The sequence below is a fragment of the Medicago sativa genome, chromosome 3, assembly GCF_051527215.1.
Source record: "Medicago sativa cultivar Bolivia chromosome 3, Bolivia_mono, whole genome shotgun sequence".
NCBI classification, from domain to species: Eukaryota; Viridiplantae; Streptophyta; class Magnoliopsida; order Fabales; family Fabaceae; genus Medicago; species Medicago sativa.
In genome coordinates, this window is record NC_140751.1 from 38540743 (window position 1) to 38547434 (window position 6692).

Genomic DNA, 6692 nt, shown 5'->3' on the forward strand with positions numbered 1-6692 from the left:
TATTTATTTATGAAACTTGTCCACGTTTTTTTTAAAAGCAACTTGTTTTAAGTTAGAGAAATGCTAGCAACACTCTCTTTTGAGCACTCTCTCTAGCACCCACTCTTTTATTGGGTCAAATCATTGTAGGACTAACACTTTGGAAATGGAACCTACATAAAGTGGTGGGACATACATTGATTTCACCCAATAAAAGAGTGAGTGCTAGAGAGAGTGCACAAAAGAGAGTGTTGCTAGCATTCGTCTTTTAAGTTATGTATTTCTTCATAGTGATAATAATCTTGCTTCAACTCTTTTATAATATATACTTTGATTTTTAATTTAATTTCACAGTAGGGCATATAAAAATAAAGTAGATAATTGTTAAATTTATTTCACCTTTGTTCTTTCAACTGTTCGGCTTTCTTTTTAATTTAAATTCTCAAGTGGCTTCTTCTCTACCTATATACATAGAGACCTACAACTTGAAGAAAAGAAAAAAATAATATATGTAAATATAACTATGTGTCGATATAAAGGAAAAAATAATGTTAATTAACTTAGTAGAATTAAGAGTTGTAGTTATGGATTTTGGAATGAAACTTAGTTTTGGTGTGAAATAGATTATTTAATATTACTGAATTCTTCTAATTTTGATAGTTTTTAGAGAATCTTTAAAATTGAACCTTTGTTATTAATTTGGTCTAAAACCAATAAGTTAGTTAGTAACTAAAAAGAATAGTTGTTAAACATTAAAGATACTATTTCTAGAATTAAAAACTTTAGAAACATATATATATGTCGGCTGGCCATTAGTTAAACTAAGCATATACATGAATAAATAAAAATAAAAATAAAATTACCCCCTATACTCTTTATTTATTTTGACATAGATGAGTCATATACTCTTATCCAATTCTTTTATGAAGTTTAGAAAAATAATTGTTTTATTATGTGTACTCGGTTCTTCAAAACAATAATAAAAAAATGACTTAAGGATGAACTTATTTAATTGAACAACAATGAAAAATAATATTCTTGACGTTGTTAATAATTTTAGTTTGAGCGTTTAAAGTTTTAACGGACTTATCGAAGTTTGGGAAGCGACATAAAATCAAATGAGATTCTCTCGAATTCTTCTTTAAAATTTAAAGACTAAAATGTTAAGATTATTATAATTCAAGACTGTTTAAAGCTAGACAAGTTTTCTTAATCAAGAGTTATTTTGAAATGTTGGGTAATTTTAGAAAAAGATAAGTTGTAAAAGATTTAATTTTTATCAAAAGAAATAAAATAAATAATAGTAACAAATCTTGACCATAATCTTAATCTTTAAAGATAAGGTCTCTTGAGTAGAAAATTGTCAAATCGTATTTTCTTGATCGCTTTCAAGTTTGAGTCGTTTTTTCTTGTCTCTCTCAAGTCTGATCATCTCTCTGTACTCCTTTACTTTTCTTTTCCGTATCCTTAAATGTTGCTGTTGTGAACTTTGAGAAAAAGTGAGAGTTGGGGAAATGAGTAAGATAATAAATAAAGGCCTTTATTTGGAGGGCTATTAGTGTGAGAACAAAATTTGGAATATCACCTTTGCGAATGCTATTGGGTTCTTGAGGGTTTTCGACGTCTAAAAGAAATAAAAGGGAAACAACTATTTATTTGGATGAAAAGCTATTCGAGGTAAGGACACCTTTCTATTTTTAGATATTTTTCATTAAAAATGAAAGGATGTCATATTTATAATTGCTCTGTATTTGCTTACGTGTTTGAGAATGCCTAGTTGCTAAAGTGAATAAATGTTTACTATTCAAAGTATGTTATTGAGATAAATTGTTTACATATGCTGATAATATATTTGAGATATTGCATATGTAAGTTGTTGCATTAGCATATAAGGGGAATCGTATGCTCATGCATTTCATAGTAAACGTGGCCACCAGAGAGGAGTCACGAGGTGCACACCGGAGAGGTGGCACGGGGTGTGTTGAAGACCACCTTATCCCGTAGTGGATCATTGAGTCTGATAGATGGGTAGATACTCATCTCCTTTTGTGGAGTTGCCACAACCCTCTGCGGAAATTTCCGGAATCATATGCATGTGATGTCCTGTGATAGGCTTCACACTCATGTAGAGTCTGCATTGCATTAGGAATCGAGTCTTAATAATATTTATTAATCTTAATTTCTACTTGTTTTCATACATGGGTTGAAATGAGATCTTTAATCCACGTATGATGTTTGCTCCGTTTATGCTTCCTGGATATTTGTTATTTTTGGATTGGTGACCCTTTCAGTGGATGTGTGGGCTATATGCCATTAGATTATCATGATTTCGAAGGGAGCTGGGATACGACGACGAAAGATGACGATTCCTTCTCCCCAGAGAAGTGGACTTTTTCGTCTTAGGGATTCGATCCAACTGCAAGATTTCACGAGGGTCGTACTCGAGTCCACTCACATAGTTGGTAGGGAGTAGGCTTATAGTTTGATGTCGTTAGTAGGTTTAATGCTCAACTTTATTTATTTTAAAGTCAAAGTTCAACTTAGGATTCCTTTTAATTTTAGTTAAAACTTTTGAAAGGAAATTCTCCCTCTGCGTAGGGATTTACCTATGTCTTGTAAATTATTTAGTTGTCATACAAAGCTCAATATAACTCTGACGTTCATTTTAAAAAGTAACCTTTAGTTTATTTTGTTCTTAAAAGTTTATAACTTGTGTTTAAAAAGGTTTAACAGTTTATTCTTTTGTAAAAAAAAAAACTAACACAATTTTTGGTGCTTGAAAAATGGGGCGTTACAGTGCACTTGGGGACCAATCCGAGATTTCTAAAATGTTTCTTTTGACTTGTTTAATCTCTATTTATACACTTAAACCTACTGGAACATCGTTTGAATCGAATTGGACTTGATTTTGTGAATTGAACTTAACTTTTGAAAAATGGTCCAAGAACTTCGATTTTTCCGAAACTCGTTTTCTCAAAGAATTGGAGTAGGGTTGAGGTTGTATACTGATTATATGGTTTCTAAAAATGGTTGTGATTGGTTTCATCAAGTTTTAACTTGTTTTGCTTTGAAAATGGATTTTCTTGAAAAGTGATAAAGAAAGACAAACTTTGTGATTCTCATAATTTCGTCGTATTTAGCCGGTGAAACGTAAATGTATACTCTACTGCACTTATATGTGGCCTAGAGGTATACTTAGTTGAGGCATTGGATCTTTTTTACTTGGTTTTAGTTCAATTGCTTCAATTATTGTAAAATTGTGGAATGATAGACGGACTTTGTTGAAAATGATTTTAAGAGCCGGTTGCCTTATAAATCCTTTATGCATAGTTGGATATGATTGTAAAGAGATGTATGAATGGTTGTTAGGTGATGAATATGATGTTTGTCATAATGTGTTGTATTTCCTCCTTTACTTGGATTGTAAGGAATTGTATGGAGTTGTTAAACTATATGATATAGTTGATTGTTGATTATAGCCGCTGATTTATAGCCGTTGATTATAGCCGTTGAATTGTTGTGAACATATGTATGGTGGATTGAGTCATATGTTCATGCATCATATGTCGTGTCGGATGTTATATCCATATTGCCGTTGACTATAGCCGTTGATAATGATGTTTTTGTTGCATCATGGGTGACGACCTTGAGGAGATTTGGTACCACATGCATGTATGCGTTGAGTATAGGTGCATATCACATTGGCATGAGTCTTGATTGTTTCCGTTGTATGAAGAATGATGATAATAAGTGTGTGATGAATACATATACTTGTGATAATTGGAATTGTTTTGTGAATGTGTATATGGAAGTTAATTGCTCATGTTGATTAATGAAGAATTGAGTTGATTTATGTCAAATTGTTTATATATTGATTAAGATTGATGTGAAGCTAACCTCCAGTGGTTTTGACCGCCTACCTGTCTGTATGAATGGGTAGACGCTGTGCAGGAGTAGTTCACTTTTGGTGAGTGCTTGGATAGCGGGAGCTAATCTCCGTTATCGTTTTGGAGTCATAGGTTTAGGCTCTGATTAAGTTTTCGGTGTCTTTATGCCGTTGTTGGATTTTATTTTATTATTGAGATTTACCCACTTGTCGAGACTTGGAGGATTTTTATGATGATTTGTATTGATCATGGCATGTATATTTTGGAGATGTATCATTTGTATCCGCTGCGACTGTTGAGATATTTTTATACATGCATGTTTTTTGGATTTTGTTGAGACGTAGCGTCTATTTCATGAATATATGCTTTATTCACGTGTTTTATCGCTTTAATAGAAATACGGCGTTACAGTGAGTCTCTGAGGATGACTTTGGAGCCTACTCGTTTACTTATCGCTCTGGGAGTCTTTATTGAGTCGAAGCTCTGATCTATGACACTAGGGATTGGGGATTTATTTTAAGGTAGACTATGCTTTAGAATTCTATTAAAATCAGTTTTGTTGAAATTGTGAAGAGATGTATACTTTAAAGTTTTTGAAAAATATTCTGTTGCGACGTTTTTTTTAATCTGAATAAAGTGCTTTTTAATTGATGAAGATGTGTGACACCCTTGCGTGCTTTAATAATTATTATATTTTTATTAGAAAATGGTATGTGGGGTTTAGGGTGTTACAGTAAACACAGATCCTTGGTCTGTAGTGATAGTTTCTGGGATGCCAAATCTATAGATGATATATTCTTGGATGAAATTTATGACTGCATCTTGAGTGACATCTCGTAAGGGGATTGCTTCTATCCATTTGGTAAAATAATATATCCCTACCAGAATATTACTACGTCCTTTTGATGACTTAGGCTTGATTTCTCCAATCACGTCTAAAGCCCAACCTCTAAATGGCCAAGGTTTCATTATCAAATGTAATTCACTTGCTGGTACCCGTTGTATCCCAGCATGCTTTTGGCAATCTTGGCAAACTTTTGCAAAATCTATGCAATCTTTAAGCATGGTTGGCTAATATACCCCATGTTGAAATAATAGCCATTTCATTTTATGGCCTGCTTGATGTGTTCCACATGCTCCACTATGAGTATCGGAAACAACCACATATGCCTTTGTTTCTCCAAGACACTTGAGTAAAACCCCTTCTGTAGTCTTTTTGAATAATTTATTTCCCACAATCACATAATTCAAGGCTCTATATTTTATCTTTCGACAAGTTGTCCCATCGGGATTTTCTAAGTAATTGACTATTGGCTTTCGCCAGTCATTGTCGTTTAAATTGTTAATAACAAAAATTTCGACCAAATTCATACCTTGCACGCACTCGTTTGATGCCTCGACACCCTCAAGTTTTGGTATTAACAATTTGCTTGAAGGTGCTTCCGGATGAGTAAAACCGCAAGTGCACGGTTCTACCGAAGTATCTAAAAGAGTATCGTTCCGACAGGGAGTTATGAATTCAATTAACTTTCAACAATGATTAGAAAGAGTTTTGAATTATAAAGTTTGATTTTTAATTAAAAGAAAATAATAAAAATAAAAGAGCTTTGGGATTACTAGTCCGTCATGGTGACAAACCCTTCTCAAATCAAACCTTAAACCTAGAACTTTATGTTAGACCTTCATTCTAAAGACAAGTTTCTATTTAGCCTATCACATCTCCTTTCAGTCTCAGTGAGTGTGTTTCTCTAGCAACCACGCCTATTTTCATGGTTGATTGCTATTGAAATCCTTGAAGCTCGAAACTTTATTGTCTCAAGGTTTGCTAGACTATTTTCATGTTTCGCAATCCTTGTCTATATTCACTTGTTCCAATATTAAAACGTCATCTTTCGATCCATCGCTTAATATTTGTGATGAATCAAAAACAACTAATAAACTTCATCTTTCGATCCATCGATTAATATTTGTTATTGATTATAAGAAAGGTGAAATAGATTAGAAATTAGATTTGCATAAAATTAGGGTTAAGGCTTGGTTTGATTAGGATTACGTCATTAGACTTATACAACAATCCCAAGACAAGAAGAGTCTGCTCACTCACGTTCATTGTAGACATAGAAGAGAAGAAGAAGAAGAAGAAGAAGAAGAAGAAGAAGAAGAAGAAGAAGAAGAAGAAGAAGAAGAAGAAGAACATAAAAGTAAATAACAATAAAATAGAGGTGAACTTTTATTCCAAGAACAAAAGAGAAGAAGAAGAAGAAGAAGAAGAAGAATATAAAAGTAAATAACAATAAAATAGAGGTGAACTTTTATTCCAAGAACAAAAGATGGTTTTACAAACTAGATGGCTGCTCTCTTTATAGTCTAACATTGACTTGAGCCCTAAGAATTAAATCACTAAAGTGTTGCACAAGAAACCATGGGTTCTAGGTCAAAAATACTAAAATAGGTGTAACGCCCGTTTCGATTATTTAATTATTTTAATGAGTTTTAGATTATATTTATGTGATTTATATGATTTATATGATTTATGTGAGATGTCGTGACTTATTTTATTATTTAATAAAATAAGATTCGAAAATAAGATAAATTAGATGAGGGGTTATAAATAAGAGAAGTTAGGTTTAGAAAGACATTTGTACGTACCATCAGTTTTTGGTGAAAAGGGAGAAAAAGTCAAGAGAAGAGGAGAAGACAAGATAGGCTGCAATTTTATCATTCTAAGGTAAGGGTGAGACTAACATTCAGTATTATTAAGTCTGTAATTATGATAATTAGATTTAACATGTTGTAGGTCGAGTTTGTGAGAATTTGAGATTTAGG

The 6692-nt window shown here is 32.6% G+C and overlaps 1 long non-coding RNA gene across 1 annotated transcript; it reads left to right on the forward strand.

The window, feature by feature from the left end:
• The first annotated feature begins 237 nt into the window (after nucleotides 1-237).
• On the forward strand, nucleotides 238-4205 carry LOC146937513 (uncharacterized). Its single transcript, XR_015030963.1, has 2 exons — nucleotides 238-1656; nucleotides 3920-4205. It is a non-coding gene; the product is annotated as an uncharacterized LOC146937513 (long non-coding RNA).
• The last annotated feature ends 2487 nt before the right edge of the window (nucleotides 4206-6692 follow it).